General features: G+C 36.0%; 1 pseudogene; it reads right to left on the bottom strand.

The window, feature by feature from the left end:
- The window catches only part of LOC147035311 (huntingtin-interacting protein 1-related protein-like), a 993,771-nt pseudogene that overhangs the window by 827,308 nt on the left and 147,639 nt on the right, over nt 1–18,824 (bottom strand).

Consider the following 18,824-nt stretch of genomic DNA (forward strand, 5'->3'; position numbering starts at 1 on the left):
AATTTTTAATATTTGAACTTTGTTTGTATCCGTTAATCCATATACATTAATAGAAAGATTATTCTTTTTCTCAAATTTAGGAATATCTGTTAGTGGCATTGGGAAATTAAAATCTTTAATGTCCAAGGTATTCTCATATTTCATATATTGTTTTACTCTTTCTGAATTACATTTTGGTGGATGTAAGTGAGCAAGAACAGACCAGAGAAAACATTTATTATCATTATTCTTAATATTAACAACTGCCTTCTTTCGTTTTATTTCTTTTGGTAATTCAATATAAGAAGAAGCTTTAAGAGGGTTTGATTTTAGAATGTGTACATCTAAAAAGATGATTTTTTTAATATTGAATCCACTTCCTACCACTGTATTATCAACATCCTCCTCTTGTCTTGATAGTTCTTCATAAACCCCACTATTCAAAAAATCTTGAAATGATGTTATAAAATGAAGATCTGTCCTCATATAAGGAGTTTGTTCTTCATCTTGTCTTTTCATATTCATTTTCACTCCCATATAAAACTTTAAAGTTTTCATTTCTTTTAATGTTTTTTTAATAAATTTTTCAACATCAGGTTTCACTATTTCAATTGATTCAATTATTGATGATGGACCGGGTTCTCCAAATTGAAAAATCCTTATTTTTATATGCCCTTTAAATGCCCCATCAGTGTTTTCAATATAATAGTCTCCCTTTACTTTAAACTCATTTTTCTTGTGTTTTTGTGATTGAAGATGCCTATTATAACTACTCTTCAAAACATCCTTTGAGCAGGTATCACAATGTTTTCTTTCCAACTCAAGAGGGGATATTTTGTGAAATAGATTAAATGTGTGTTTGTTGGTTCGGAGGTGTTTTCTATAATGTTTATATTCGTGATTACAAACATCGCAGTATGTTGTATTCACCATATTTATATAATAAAACTTTGCTTAAACTAAAAATTTCTTGATGAAAATTTCGTTTATTTTACAGGTGAATCTGTGCTTAAACTAAAATTTTCTTGATGAAAATTTCGTTTATTTTACAGGTGAATCTGTGCTTAAACTAAAATTTTCTTGATGAAAATTTCGTTTATTTTACAGGTGAATCTGTGCTTAAAACCATTTTATCCTCCAACTTTTTCACTTAATAAATACAATGTTTCAAGACACAAAAGACAAGTTTCAATCAATCTCTTCATTTGTTAAAGATGCTGAGAAATATGTCAAGGATGTAAAATTGAACAAAGATAAATATAACAACTATTGGATAAAAACAATTATGGTGGATATGATGAGTTCTTCAATTTACTTCAGTGGAAGGGCTTTTAGTATACCTGGAAGAACATCAATTAAGGTATCTCTAACAAAAGTTTCTCCTCTCCTTCTGGCAATATATTCAAAACTAGAAAAAGCAATGAAACAAGAAAAGGTATCAAAAAATAAAAACCTTATGGATGAAGCTTTAGAAAGAAAAGATAAGACCATCTGTAATATGCAAGGAGAAATTTGTATTTTTTTCAACAACCCTAAAGATATAAATCCTGATGAAATAAAGGATGTTAATATATCAGGTGAAATGACATTTCGTTCAATTGTAGTTAAGGATCATTTTAAAATTACCTTTAATATAAAAAATGTAGCAGTTGAATCTGTTAATGAAAAAATGTATATCGATATCGATGGTAATGTTTTTTCTACTAATTAAATGAGCCAATATTCAACTGAAGATTTTGAAGATTATGAGAGTGATTATGATACCGAGAGTTTGCATTCAAACGATAGTTATGACACCGAGAGTTTGTGTTCAAATGATAGTTATGAAAGTATAGATGATTCTGAAAGTATCGAAGATGATATCGAAGATGAATTTCAGTTTAAGTAAAGTTTTACTTTATAAATATGAATAGTTTACTCGATTTTGAGCCTCTTGAATTCCATGATTCTCCATATGACAAATTTGAGAATTGTCCTGCGTGTGAAAGACGGGATTAAACACAGAGTCAAAAGCCTATAAACAATGTATATTCTGTGATTATCTTCTAATTAATGATAATCAAAAATATAAAAAGGAAAATAATTCTTTTAGATTTACACCAAAAATGAATTACTTTACAAGATTGATTCGAGAAATGAATGTAAAGAACGAGGGTGAGAACACACCTTTCCTTACAAGGGAAGAAACTGAACGTATTAGAGAAATGTTCAAAGGATTGTTGTTATATCTTATTCATGGATGTGATTTTCAGGGAAATATCAACACAAGATATTGCATAAATAAAATAATGGATTATCTTGAAATTAAACCTGAACTTAGGATAAAATATAGAATTTCGAAAAAAGCCAAGAATAAATTAAATAACCTGTTTTCCAAATATATAAATGAATGATTTTTTACCTATTTGGGAAAATAAGATAAAATTTGACAACCATAAAAATCTCCCAAATTCATTAAGATGCCTCATAGTTGGTTCAAGTGGATGTGGAAAAACCTGCTTACTTTTAAAGATGCTCCTCACTCCCAACTTTTTAGATTATGATAATTTAATAATTTTCACAAAGTCGAGTTTTCAACCAGAGTATCAACTACTCTCACAAGGTTTTAATGCTGGTCTTCAAAAAGAAGATATAATCGGTTTATTTAAACTTCAAAAAAACCTAAATGATTTTAACATTGAAGATATAATACAACTATTTTGTGATACACAGAGATGTAAAAAGAAATCAAAACCGATAACTTGTATTCTGAGTGATAATACGGATGATATACCGTCTCCCAAGATTTGGATAAATCCAAAAAGAACCTCGTTATCTTTGATGATTGTGTTAATGAGAGAAACCAAACGGTAATGGACAGCTACTACACAAGAGGGAGACATTCTTCTTGTAATTGTATTTATCTTAGTCAATCGTACTTTCAGCTTCCTCGTCGTTCCATCAGAAACAATGCTAATACTTTTATTTTATTCAAGTTAAATTCAATAGATATAAACAATTTTTGGAGAGACAATTGTTCTACATTATGTAGTAAAAAGGAATTTGGGGATTACATGAAACACACGACTGAAAAATATAAATATATTGTTGTGAAACAAGATGAGATATTAAATGATATTTTTCAATAAATAAATGGATGCGAAAGAAAGAGCAAGAAGATTTAGGGAACATCAAGAGTTGGTTTCAAAAGTTGTAAAACAGCAGGAAGACATAAAGAAGAAACGCAGACAGAAACTAACGGGCGAAGAAGCATTTGAAAGAAAACAAGAGAAATTTTTTAAACCACTTTTAAAAACTTCCCAAGGAAAAATGAAAGATGTTTCCACATTTCCCACGGTAGAATATACTCCTAAAAAACTTCAAATGTTAAAAGATTTCAGTCAAATGACGGAGGAAGAATTAGAGCATTTAGGAGAATTAGAATATGATGATGAAGGTTTATTTCAACAACTGGAAGAGATTAATCGACCCCTGATTATATTGTGAATGCTCTTCAAAACAATGAATATTCAGCGGATTCAAAAACCAAAGCAGGACTCATTCCAACAGAACAATCAGCAATATTTCATCTTGTTCAAGAAAAGGTATTGATATTTAATGATGAATTAAGGTTCTTGGGTTCTGCTCAACCCCCTGTTAAACTAACTCCAAGATTAATGTTTCTTCTCACAAAAGATGGAAGACAAGGTTCAACTGTGAGGGATGAATCAAAGTATATTGATAAACCATTGGATATGGAAAATAATGATGATAGAGTATATATTGATCTGCTGAACACTCTAAATTATAAGGTTATTCTTTCTGGTAAAAGTAGGAAGAATGAGAAGGAGAAACACATTATTCAGGCTTTAAGTATCCTTGGTTCAGGTGTTAGTTTTCTTCCAAATGACCCATCGCAATTAGTTAATAGACTGTTATTGTTGTTAGGCAGTAAGAAGGCTGGAAATAACAATTGTTTTAATGAAGCATCAGCCATTTTAGACCAGTTGATGAACATGAAAATAATTAATAAATATCAATATAAAGACATTTTATCTCATATTAAATAAGATGAGAAGCACAATCCTTAGTTTCAATTTCACAACAAGCGACCACACATCTTCATTCCCATACCCACTACAACTTGACACAACAAAAGAATATGAGGCATCTTTATTGTCCATGGAAACTTATAATACCTTATTTAATATAACCGAGAAAAATGACAAGTTTAGTTATAATCCAGGAAGTGGATACAAAACGATAACAGTCTCACCCGGAGCATATGAGATTTCTCAAATATCTTCCGAAATTGCTCGTCTTATGAAAGAACAGGGTGATGAACCAAAAAATATTGTTATAAACATTCAAAAACATACTTCAAAATCAACGATTAAAGTTAAAAATAACTACAAGGTTGATTTCACAATTGATAATTCATTTAGAGAGTTATTGGGTTTCTCCTCAAAAAGATTGAAACTAATGGGACGTGTTACAGTGATAATGTCATTCAAATATCCTCAGGAATAAATTCGGTGTTAGTTCACTGTGATTTGATTGATGGTGCTTATAATGATGGGAAAAAACAAATACAATATTTTCATTCAGCGCATACTCAACCCCAATTGGTTATAAATTCAATATGGAACCCAAAAATTTGGTTTATCTTCCTGTGTCAGGAAAAACCATACACAGAGTAAATTTTAGGATAACCGACCAAGATAATCGTGTGATTTCTTTTAATGGAGAAGTTATATCCATCAGAATTCACCTACGTGAAGTTTTCCAATAAATAAATACGATGGTTATTTTGAGGAAACACGAGTTGGGAAAATATAAAATAATTACAGGGGATGGGATGTTCCTTTCCCCATACTACAAGGGTGAAGGTATGTATCTTGGTAGAGGATACTATAAACCTAAGAGACAAAGGGGTGTTGGACATCAATTTAGAGGAGATGGGATAATTGATACTCTCATGGGTATTGGTTCAACTATTCTTAAACATAAAGATCTAATTGGTTCAACTGCTTCTGCTGTGGGAAATGTAGCAGGTGCCGTAAAGAGTATAAAAGATGCTCAGAAGGAATCTCATAAATTACAAGCAATAAAAGAAATTAAGAAAGGCAAAACTCAGTTGTCCCCCAAGAACGACAGAAAATAATTCAAATACTTGGATCAGGGTTTCAAAAGTTTTAACATCTTTTTTTCCTAAATAAATACAAGTATGGAAGCAATTGATAGTATCTATGATTTGGATGATACTATTATTATCTCAAACTCCACTAAAAAGAAGATTACTTCAAGGTAAATGCAATAACTGGAACAGACTGGAATACGAATGGTACAAAAAGTTTTGAAATAAATAATCAACAAACCTATTTGAATCTCTCCGAAAGTTTCTTGTTGTGTAAATTTAAATTCACTAAGGCTGGGAATAACACAAACGCTACACTTGTAAATGATTTCTTCTGGAAAATGTTTGATAGTGTGCGTTTGTATATTGGAACACAAGAAGTTGAAGCGGTTGATTATGTCTCTGCTGTATCTGAAATGATAAAATTTACACTCTATACATTCAGTGATAGAATGGGAAAGGGGTCTGTCGAAGGTTTTATTCCTGATATGTCAACGGGAACAAACACAGACCCTGGGTATACTCAAAGGAAAGGAATGTATAATGATGATACAAAAGCAGAAAATAGTTTTACTGTGGCAGTTCCTCTTAAAGGTATATTTGGATTTTGTGATCATGATAAAGTTCTGTATGGCCTTAAAATTAGATTTCAACTTCAAAGGAATGATAATGAAAATCGATTGCTTTTTGGTGTTGGTAGTGCTTTTGGTGATCAGAATAAATTTGTAATTGAGGAAATGAGTTGGTATATCAGTGAATATACTCCTAATCTTAAAACAGAAGAGATGTTGAATCGAAGACTTAACTCAAAGAAACCACTCAGTGTATCATACCTCAAAAGAAGATGTCAACACGTTAAACTCAATCAAACAACTTACACGTGGAATTTGGGTGTTCTGGAAGGAAAGCCACGATATCTGTGGATCATTTTTAAAAAGCCAGATGGTGATACTGCGACTGATAAGAATAATGCATTGAGTGATAATGCTAAGGTGAAACAACTTCGCGTTTCTCTAGATGGAACATTTTACCCACGAGATAGATTGGAAATTAATTGGGAAAAAATGATTTTGCTGAAGCATACAAGTCTTACCAAAAGGTGTGTGAAAGTAATGGAAATAAAGAACCTATTTTGGATATGACAGCATTTAAAAGTTTGTATACAATCTATGCGTTTGACCTGAGCGCTCAAAAGGAAACTATAAAGTCTAATCGAGTGGATACTTCCCTATACATTGAAAGAGGAGAGAGTGAAGAAGTTGATACATATTGTTTGCTTTTGGAAGAAACAGAATTGCAGATTAATACAGATAATGGTGTGATGATTAGTCTCACATAATTTTTTGTTAAATAAATGAGTGGCAAAGTACCAACTGGGGTATATGTTAATCAAATCAATCTTCATAAACTATCATCTTGTGTTCAAAATCAAAAGCCTTGTACGATTAACGTTAATACAATTCAGAGAAAAGGAGCAGTAAGAATTGATGTTTTTCTCACAAGAGAACAGGTTAAAATCTTGAATGACACTGGCTCACTTAAAATTAAAATGACAAAACCAATGTTGAAAAAATATTCAATAAGAGAGACGAGTGGAGGATTTCTCCCATTTCTAATTCCTTTATTTGCTGGTTTAAGTGCGGTTGGAGCATTGACGGGTGGTATTTCAACAGCGGTGAAAACTGCCAACGAAAGGAAGGCTCAACTCCAGGCTCAAAAAGAATTGGAAAGACATAACAAAGAGTTGGAGAAACAAATTAGTGGAAGTGGTGTAATTGTAGATTTTGCTGAAAAACTTGAAGGTCTGCCTGATAAAGCGAGATTGTTAGTTGGAGATATGCTTTCTTCTATAGCACAAGCAGGTGTAAAATTAACGAAAAGAGGTAATGGATTATATCTTTCTAATAAATAAATGAGCATTGATGAGTGGTTGAAAAAATTTGGAAAGAATACAACATCAAATTTACAACTTGTCAAATATTGTAAGAAATTAAAAATTCATAATGTGGTTATTTGTATGAGAGATGAATTAACAAATGTGCCGAAACATACAAAGAATATTATTATGAACTTAGAAGATAATAATGGGAACGGTTCTCATTGGGTTTGTATTTTTAATAGTCAAGACAAATATTATTTTGATAGTTTTGGTCTTCCACCACCTGTTGAAGTCATAAAATTCTTACAGAATGGTGTTTATCAAACATTTCAAGTCCAAGAATTAAATTCCAAGTGTTGTGGCCAATTATGCCTATATGTGTTATTTCAACTCAACAAAAATAAAAAATTTTATGATATTATTTTTAATCTAATATAAATGACTTATGTTGGTAAAGATGGTTCTATCTTTGGTTTATCTCAAGAACTGGATATTGATTTCTCAAATTATTACACAAAGGCACAGGCTGAACGACATAAATATAATATAACCAAAAATATTAACATGAAAAATGCTTATAAATTAAAAATTATCCAAGCCCGACTGACGCGAATGACTTGGTGAGATTAAGCGATTTATCACAATATATATCCTTAAATAAAACGGCTGTGTATTCCAAAGATACAGAAGTGTTGATATTATCTCCAGGTCATACAGAATTCACAGTTCGAATTAAAATAAATTTTTATAAAGAAGGGCGTATCGTTTGTATGAGAATAGAACAATGGGGATATGATATGAATGATTTAGGGTATAATTGGTCATTTAAAATTAACCTCGAAGACCTGGAACAATTAAATCAGTCTCGTAAGGAAGAATATTATCCACTTGGTATCGAGAATGAGTTTTGTGGGGCTACGATTAGTAAACAACAAATAAAAGAATTTAATAAGGGTAAATATAATAATGGTTTTGCCCTTGTTTATCTCATGAAAACAGAAAAAACAGGATTATATATAATAAGTAAGGAAATACAAAATGATTTAACTATGGGAAGATGGGGAGGTGTTTCGTGCCATAATATTGTTCTAACATATATTTCTAATACATAAATGACAGCAAGAAGGCTTCAAGAAAATTATCATTTCTGTGTCCAAGCATACCTTCAAGAAAAGGGTATTCGGTATTTTAATAAATATGTTCTACAACATAAGAATGAGGTATTTTCAATAAAAGATTGGCATTATGCTGATGTTGATAAACCGACAACTTTAGATTTAATTAGAATGTTAAATAATGAAAAAATTATAAAGTTAAGAAAAGGTAAGGCTCTTTTAGAAATTCAAAAGAAATTTTATTGGTTTCCTGTTGTAAAAAATTATTTTGGATACAGGAATAACAAGAAATCCTGATGAATATATGTATAATATTCTATGGGGTGTAAGCGATTCAAGGATAGTAAGGGATGAGGAAGGAGTTGAAGAAGAGAGGGAAGAGGAGGAAAAGGAGAAGAGGGAGAAGAAAGAGAAGGAGGAAAAAGAGAAGAGAGAGAAGGAGGAGATGGAGAAGAGAGAGAGGGAGGAAAGAGAGAAGAGAGAGACGGAGGAGAGAGAGAAGAGAGAGAGGGAGGAGAGGGAGAAGAAAGAGAAGGAGAGGGAGGAGAGGGAGAAGAAAGAGAAGGAGGAGAGGGAGGGAAGAGCGAGACAAAATAAATAACAAATTATGGAAACCAGTGAGATTAAAAAGATTCGGGGTATTACAGAAAATAACTCAACCCACCGAGGAGGAAAACAAAGAATTGATAAGTCTATTTACAATACTTTCGACAAGACTATTGACATCGAGAAGACAGGTATTTTAATTCAAGTTTTTCATTTTTATTTTTTTTCTTAAATAAATGGGGGAGAGAGTGAAGGCATTTCTAAGGATTCTTTATGTTTTAAAAATCAAGATTCAAATGTGCATGTTGGAAACTAAAAAGGTTTTTGCACTCTGCAGGAATTTTTCTCATAAATAAATGAGTTATTGTCTCAAATGTAAAAAGAAAACTAATACTAAAAATATTTCATATATTAAAAGTAAAAATAACAGGGTTATACAAAAAGGTATATGTTCGGTGTGTGGTTCAAAAAATCAATTTATCTCCCAACACAAACTAGGAGGAGATATCCAAAAGTTTTTATCAGGAAGTAAATTTACAACTACTGGAATACCAGGGGAATTACATCTTCCAGGGTATTCTTTCTGTGGCCCAGGCACAAACTTGGATAAAAGATTAGATGAGGCAGACAATCCTAAATCCTGGAGTCGGCCTATCAATAGAGTTGATGAAGTGTGCATGAGACACGATATTGATTATGGGAATACCACAACGTTGGAAGAAAAGCATGAAGCCGATAGAGAAATGTTGTATAATTTGTCTCTGATACAAAATCCAACCTTGAGAGAAAAAGTTGATCGGTTCATTGTGAAGAAGATGATCAGTGCTAAATTGAAACTTGGACTTGGAAATTCAAAAAACTTATAGGCTCTAATGATGCCATTAAGACTGAAGAGCAATTAGCTGATGAATTACATAAACCAATATTCACAAAGTTTCAGAGAAGGAAAGTTTATTCCAAGGAAGTAGATTATATCTGGTCTGCTGATTTGATTGAACTCAATAATGATAAGGGGTACAAGTATGCTTTAACCGTTATTGATTTGAGGAGTAGATATGCGTGGGTTGTACCATTAAAAAACAAAACAGGTAATACTCTTATGTTAGCCTTCCAACAGATATTTAATAAAAGTAAGAGAAAACCTAAAAATTGTGGACTGATGAGGGTAGGGAGTTTTATAACAAGACATTTATGAATTTTCTAAAAAATAACAGTATTACATTATACAGTACCTTTAATGAAGGGAAGGCAGTTGTTGTTGAACGTTTTAATCGTACCTTAAAAGAGAGACTATATAAAAAATTCACACAACTCGGTTCACAACAATGGTCATCTTTTATTCAAGATATTGTGGATAAGTACAATGACACGATTCACACGTCAACAAATATGAAGCCATCAGAAACATTTACAAAATTAAAATATGAAAAAGAGATTAATGTCAGAAAACCTAAGTTCAAAGTTGGTGATATCGTAAGAATATATAGGTGGAAATCTCATTTTGAAAAAGGTTATACGAAAAGATGGACCAACGAGCTTTTTAAAATTGTTGATGTAATAGATACGGTTCCTTGGACTTATAAGATATATGATTTGGAAGGGAAAGAGATTTTAGGTTCATTTTATTCACAGGAATTACAAAAGACAAAGATAAATTGAAATTTTTTGACTCCGCCCCTTTTTGGCTCCACCCACACAAGCCCCCGCCCACACAAGCCCCGCCCACACAAACCCCACACAAACCCCACCACACACCCCCACAAGTTGCAATAAATTGTAATTGTTGACTCCGCCCCTTTCTGCCTCCCCCCACACCCGCCGGAGCCAGCGAAGCCCCGCCCACACAAACCGCGCACAAACCCCACACAAGCTCCACACATGCTCCACACAAAAACTCCACACAAGCTCCACACACACAAACCCCACACAAGCTCCACCCATATTCATCATATTCACATAATTAGTGATTAGTTAATTAGTTCCCCACACACACAACGTGTTTATTTAATTAAAAAATTATCCACCCATCCACACAAGCTCCACTCATCCACCCATCCCCCCATCTCTCCACCCATCCATTTATCCACATAAGCCTCATCCACATTCACCCCTCCCACACAAGCTCCACCCACATAAACCCCTGCCCATATAAACCCTGCCCACATAAACCCCTCCCACATAAGCCCTGCCTACACAAGCTCCACACAAAAACTCCACACACATAAACCCCTCCCACACAAGCTCCACCCACATAAACCCCCGCCCACACAAGCCCCACCCACACAAGCCCCACCCACACACACACACCCCGCCCACACAAGCCCCTCCCACACACACCCCACCCACACAAGCCCCGCCCACACAAGCCCCACCCCCTCATCCCCCCTGTGCGCCCCCACCTTTGACCCACCACCTCCCTCATCCCACCCCCTCCCTTCCCCACACACACACATGGGGAGGGGAGGGATGGGATGAGGGGGTGATGGGTCATTGGGGGAGCGCACCTACCCCCCCCAACCCCTCCCCCCCCCAACCCCCCCGCCCCTTTACATCTCTTTTATTCTTTTCTTGTAATTCAGAATCAAGTAATTGTAAACAAAACAAATATAATTTATTAATATTGAAAATATTAAATATTCATTTGCGAGAATGTACAATCTTTCCCAGCAATCTTCTTCAGATGCCTTGTGATTTCGAAACTCAGACACCATATTCTGTTTTGAAACAAAAAGTGGATAATAATTAGGTTCTATAAAGATAATTACATGGTAATATGAATAAGCCTCGTTGACCACTGAATTAACACACCAGGAGCCTGTCATCCTTTCAAGGTCAATAAAATGAATTCCAGTGTACTGACAAAACCACGTCCAAACTAATGATGCAACCAACATAAGGCGACATTCTAAAGAGAGAGTGATATTAATAATAATTCAGAAATATTTACCTCCAGAAAATCATGTGTTGTACGAGTGATATTAATAATAATTCAGAAATATTTACCTCCAGAAAATCATGTGTTGTACGAGTGATATTAATAATAATTCAGAAATATTTACCTCCAGAAAATCATGTGTTGTACAAGATTGCTTCAACAGCTGATGTTGTGCGATAGTGCTGAAAAAAAAAAAAAAATAAGTCAAGGGTATAGATGAAGAGACAGACAGGGAAAGCAACACACACACACACACACACGCACACACACACACATACACACACACATAGACACACACACGTGCCTCACCATTGGTTTAATTCATTCGAGATCAGAGACCAGTCATTATAAATCATTGGCCTCTTCAATAAGAGCAGAGAGAGGTAGGTAGAAAGACAGACAGAGAGAGAGGCACACACACGTGTCTCACCATTGGTTTAATTCCTTCGAGATGAGAGGACGTGATAAGACTTCATGCCACTCATTGAAAATGTCTTTCAATTCTCTTCTAAAATCATTGATCTCTTCAATAAGAGTATTAATTTCATGAACCACGTCGTGATATGTGAACTCAATTTCTTCCAATGCCCTGTCAGGGAAAAAATATATATATATATCAGAATTATCATGATTTAATTAATAATCATTTGCTTCATCGTTCAAAGAGAAAAGCATACACAAACTTACCAACTCTGTAGTGGGCTGTTGGCTTCATCGGAAGAAATATCGTCCATGCCTCAGTTGTAAAAATGAAATCCCGTCTGGCAGAAACTTTGTCTGGCGAACCGCTTATAAAGCAACGATGAGGAAATTGCTTAATCATTGGGTGTGGGCACAGGAAATGACAAGCTTCTCTTAATGATCTCATCTGGCCACCGCCCGAGTTGCAAATCGTTTTTGGACATAAACCACGCCATAAAAGTTTTGATTCAAATGTTTTCAGTTCGTGTTCTGAGATAAAATATAAACACGAGACCTTGTCTCTCAGAATAGTTCCTATTTTTTCACAGCATGACAGTCCAAAACCACTTCCTCATTCACACAGCACGGCCGTGTCAAAAAACACTTCCTCATTTTCACGGCATGAACTGAAAACATTTGAAACAAAACTTTTTTCTGGCATGGTTTATGTACAAAAATGATTTGCAACTCGGGCGGTGGCCAGATGAGATCATTAAGACAAGTTTATCATTTCGTAATGGCACAAAAGGGGTATCTTAAAAAATATAAAGATTCAAATGTTTTGTTTTTCAATATTTTAGATGGGGATTATTGTGCAAAGAAAATTAAACTATTGAAGGAATTTGAGAATGAACAAATGTTTATAGGTTCAATGAGTGAGCTAAACAATATGCATTGGTTATTTGATAAAGAGTGCCCCGAGGCTTAGACGTTTCAGATATTTCTTTAGAATCACCTTTAACAAATCTTTATCTTGTTGTATGGGCTATTTGAATAGAGAGCCCCTAGGTTAAAAGGGGAAATAAAAAAATGACCGTTTTTACAGCCATTTTTCCCTGCTGTGCAGGGGTTTGGCTTTTCTTGAGGCAATGTTTTATGGCCGGATGCCCTTCCTGACACCAACCCTGGTCGCCTCTTACGACACACAGGGATATGGTACACCTATTCTAACCGGGGCATACACCGGGACCAGTACACTGGCACTCATTTCGCCGACCTCGGAAGGATGGCAGGCTGAGTCAAGCCCCTGATGTTAATTCTGCAGCCCACGGTATTTGAACTCAGGACCCTGGGATCCCAAGCCGCCACCCTAACAACTAAGCCAACACCAGGCTCCAGGTTAAAAGGGGAGACAAATAAATATACCTTGGGCTAAAAGGGGATTTATTTTTCAGGGGAAAAAAAAGAAAAATTTCATGGCTGAAAATCCCCCATTCATTTACATGGGGAAAAGTGAGCCAGAACCAGTATTCTTTCCCTACTTACAGTATATATATATAAATATATATATATATATATATATATATGGACACAGTATATATATATATATATATATATGTATATATATATGTACATAGTATATATATGTATATATATATGTACACAGTATATATATATATATATATATATATATATATATATATATATATATATATATATATATATATATATATATATATATATATATAAATATACTGTATATATATATATATATGTATGTATATATATACATATACTGTATATATATATATATATATATATATATATATATATATATATATATATATATATATACATATACTGTATATACATGTATATATATATATATATATATATATATATATATATATATATATATATATATATACATACATATACTGTATATATATATATATATATATATATATATATATATATATATATATATATATATATGTATATATATATATATATATATATATATATATATATATATATATATATATATAAATATATATATATATATACACACAACATTGAGGGAACACATTAAATATATAGCGATTTTTTTTAGATTTAACTCTCGGTTCATGCTCCAGGGGTTGGGCACTTTGTGTCACAAGGGTCAAAACAGAAAAAAGTATATTAAAAAAATAAAATATTTTCACTTAAAATTTGATTTTGGGTTAATCCTGCTGGAACTTTGCAATCTTTCAACTTTGCTTTCAATGGGTGTGGGGATTTGTGATGGCACGTCATCGACTTCAGTCTGGTATATAGTTGGAGGTTGAACTGTCCACCATTCCTCGCATAGTCCTTCTTGATGCTGTTTTATTATCTTTTTTCTCGTTGTTTTCAAACTTGTAATTGTCGATCAAATCTATCAGACTTGAACAGTCCTTTCGTCATCTATCTGCAAGACAAGATTGAACATTTCCAGACTCCAGAACAGCCTTTCATTGGACCACACCATGTGACCTTGTTCAATATTCCACCAATGAAAAGTTTGCATGCAGCTTCTCCTCCATGATATTATATGGGATGCACGGATAAACAAATTTTACTGTTGCCTTCACTGAACTCAGTCACATAATGGCTGTTTACGTTGACACCCTCCAAACATAAATTATCTGATGAACGAGCCATATCTGTTTCATATCACAATTCGCCACAGACTCCCCCCCCCCCCGAAAGATGATTTTTAATGTCCTTCTCGATCAATAGTTGAATTGAAGTTGTCTATAGTCTTCCACTTCATGAAGACATTCCCTAAGGCTGATTCAGGAATGGCTGGAAGCCTGGTGTTAATGTGGCTGCCTTGAGATCTTGAGATCTACGTTTGAGCCATTTTCGTGATCATAAATAACATCAGGTGGGTTGACTCAGCCCGTCATCTTTCCGAGGTCGGCCAAATGAGTACCAGCTTACTGGGAACAGGGGGCACTGCATCAGCGACACAGCCACGTTCCAAGCAATGATGCAACCTGCAGCCACAGGCTTCAAACAAAATAATAAAGGGATGGCTCGGATTATTGAAATCATCTTGATGGAGGTATCATGTCTCTCAAAGCCAAAAAGCATTCATCATTGAACCTTCATTAACTCATTTTGGCAATGATCTTCTGAAAGTAAGCAATGCGATTGTTTACCATTTATTCTGTTTTGTTCATGGAAATCGGATGCACGTGTGGGTATTTCTCAATTGGAAAGGAATTTCCAATGACGTTTGGTAGTAATGTGTGTATTTACTTGTCTTTGGGAAAGACCTTCAATTTCAGGATTATTTGTCCAGTGGAGATCAGAAAGCCTTTTCAGTGCAAGTAACAAAGTGCTGCCTGGCACAAATTATTGAGGTTTGGAAGTTCCCCCCCCCCCTCTGCAAATTGGGGTGCAGGAAGAGGCTGAGGGAGTGAGAGTGTGTTCAGCTGCTGAAGAGGGCTTGGAGGAGGAGTTGGGGTCAGTGGGCTGTGTAGCTTGATGCTTTTGACATCTGCACAGTGCACAGAAAGATCTTCAGCAGACATATAATCAGCCTTCGTTGTGGACAGAGGAACCACGCAGCGCAAATAACGCCTCAGCTGGAGCCTGTCACAAAGGAAGCTCCAGTCACCGACAGCCACCCCGATTTCCTTTTCTGATAGAACTCTTTGATTTGTGCCATCTGTGTTTTGTGGCCTCATTAGCGTCCAAGAGGGGTAATCATAACTGTGCTCAATGAAACCAAAATGCTAATACATGCACAGGTACATTTGTGTGGACACACATGCACACAGACACACACACACACACACACACACACACACACACACACACACACACACACACACACACACACACACACACACACACACACACAGCAATTTCCATATGCACAGTCCACACCACTGTTGTAGTGTTCTTAATAGTAATGTTGGTCATAATATAATGTGCATTCCAAATTTCAACCTCGAGATAGAAGATAGAAAAAGACACACCAAAAGGTGTGTAATGAGGCATGTGTGTGAGTAAATATATATATATATATATATATATATATATATATATATATATATATATATATATATATATATATATATATATATATATATATATCCGATAGAAAATCATGCACAACATATCACAAGTTACAAGATTTATCGTAAAGTTCATTCACAGTTTTGGGGAGAGAAGGAGACGAAGGATTTTGGTGATTCTCCGAGGTAAAGGACAGACCACAATGGGCCCCCAACCCGTGGAACTTGGAAGTATCTACCACTCTGTGCATTGAGCCAACCCCCAAAGGGACCAACTCACGTACCTTAGATCAATGTGACCCTCACCAGCACCAACTCGCACACCCCAGCCAACCCACCATCGCACACGACTGCAGGTTCATTTACCTCACTCATCAGCGTAGGTTCAGCTCCACTCCCCAGCGTGGGTTCGACCCTGCTACCCCCCCCCCCCTTGCGTGTCTCGACCCTGCTTCACAGCATGGGCTTGATTCCACTTCGCAGCATGACCACGACCTTGCTCACCAGCATCCACCTGACCCCACTTGCCAGCGTAGGTTTGAACCTTGTCATGAGCCTTGTCCACCACCCCACACAGCTGCTGGTTCAAAAATCACGGTACTTGTGAGCTTTGGATCAACACTAGTGTCAAACCATTCGACCATGAGCACCATTTTGCACACCATAGACATTACTTCACTCACCACGGGGCTTTCTAGTCTCGTCCCCATGTAGCCCTATTATCGTGGGTGGTCCATTCTTCAGAGTTGGCAAATTGAGTCAGCGACTCGGACTTGAGTCACAAAATTTTGTGACTGGACTCGGTCAGGTCAGGTCAGGTATGGGAGCATGCGCCCGAGCAGCTTGTTGCTGTGTCCACTTTCCACCGGTACTCCAGGGGCCTCTGTCTGGCCATCCCCCAGGCAGATGCCTTGCCCATCCCCATCTTCTTGAGATGCTGATCAAGCTGCTGCAACCACGAGGCACGGGGTTGGCCCATTGGTGGCCTCCACTCACGAGGCTCCCTTGCTAAGAGAATCTGGTGAGCAGGATCAGCATTAGGAAAACGAGACACATGTCCATACAGCTGCAGTTGATGCTCAAGGAGTATGCAGGTTACAAATCTCATTTTTAGTCTCTCTCAGGAAATGCTCGTTCGGCACAAATTCCGACCAGCGATAGCCAAGGATTCTCAGAAAAGACTTGGTACCAAAGGAATGAAGTCTCTGTCTCAGATCCCTGGTCAGAGTCCAATTCTCATATCCATAGCACAAGACTGGAAGCACCAAGGACCTGAACACTCAGACTTTTATCCTCATGCACAGGTACCGGCAGCGCCACACCCCATAATCCAATGAATCCATGACAACGCAGGCCCGATCCAGATATCTTTTAGTATTGACCTCTGGCTCACAGCCAGCAGAGACATGAATATCAGTGGCAAGGTTAGTGAATCACTCCATGACCTCAAAATCTTCACCACAATCAGGTACAGACAAAATTGGTTCTCACCACAAACTCTGGGATTGGTCCTGCAAATTCCTTTCAAAACATCACTTTCACACTTCCATTTTACAAGCTTCCTGCTCTTCCTCGTGAGGTCCATCTGTGCCTGTTCACCCATCTTGCGCCTCTTCAAATTGGGCATCTCTCTCTCTCTCTCTCTCTCTCTCTCTCTCTCTCTCTCTCTCTCTCTCTCTCTCTCTCTCTCTCTCTCTCTCTCTCTCTCTCTCTCTCTCTCTCTCTCTCTCTCTCTCTCTCTCTCTCTCTCTCTCTCTCTCTCTCTCTCTCTCTCTCTCTCTCTCTCTCTCTCTCTCTCTCTCTCATCATTAACAATCTCACCTTCGAATGTTTCAGAATCAGCCACTTTCTCTGTACTTGGCCTATCAATGTCACTGTCGCTCTCCTCTACTGCATGTTCTGCAAATAGTTCAAACAAATTGGCTCTGCCAAATCTGCTCGACCATGCTCAGTAACATCTTCAATGTCAAAGTGCATCAAGTCCAGTTTAACTTCACCATTGGCTTCATACAAGTCAGTCAGCTCAAGCATGGTCTCAACAGAACCATCAACTTCACCTTTAACAATAACAGAAACTTTTGGTTCTACCACTTCTCCCTTGATGATATTGTCCCAAGTGTTCAGCCATTCCTGTAACATCTCATCCATCCTTTCCCCCATTCAATTGTGGTTCCCACAAGCCTTTTTCAGCTAACACCCGCTCTTGCTCTGTTACACGAGTTTCCAACTTTTGCACCTTTTCAGCCAAACCAAAGTGCTTACAAAACCCTGATTCCTCAACCTGCTGTTGCATTACGGCATCCACCCAGGCGAGATAGCCCTCCAGGTCCTCATTTACTTTGTCAATTCTTTCATTTGTTGACACAATTTCTTCTAATACCATTTCTTTCTCCATTTCCCCCATTTCACTCCTTTGTCCATCAATTTCGTTTTTCATTCCCTTCATGTTATTCCTTTTCCCTCCTCCATCAATTTGTGCCCCAGTTTCTGTGCTATTCCCTCCATAAGCTCGTTCATTTGCTCACTCATTCCCTTCTTGGTACTCTCCATTCCATTAATTTGTCCCTTCAATTTTATTTGTTTGGTCTTTAATTTCATTCATCATTCTTTTAATTTATTCACTTCGTTAATTCATTTTGTCTTCCAATCGTTCATTATTTCGGTTCATTTGTTCCCTCAATTCATTCATTTGTTCTTTATTCCCTTCATCCATTTTAATTAACATCTCACACATGTTCTGGAAAGTCATCGCACCCGCTCCCTGCATCTAATTTTCCAGCACAGTGAGGAAGTGGGTCCT

The sequence above is a fragment of the Eptatretus burgeri genome, chromosome 1 (assembly GCF_056783735.1).
Source record: "Eptatretus burgeri isolate ZD-2024b chromosome 1, Ebu_testis_v1, whole genome shotgun sequence".
In the NCBI taxonomy this organism is placed as follows: domain Eukaryota; kingdom Metazoa; phylum Chordata; class Myxini; order Myxiniformes; family Myxinidae; genus Eptatretus; species Eptatretus burgeri.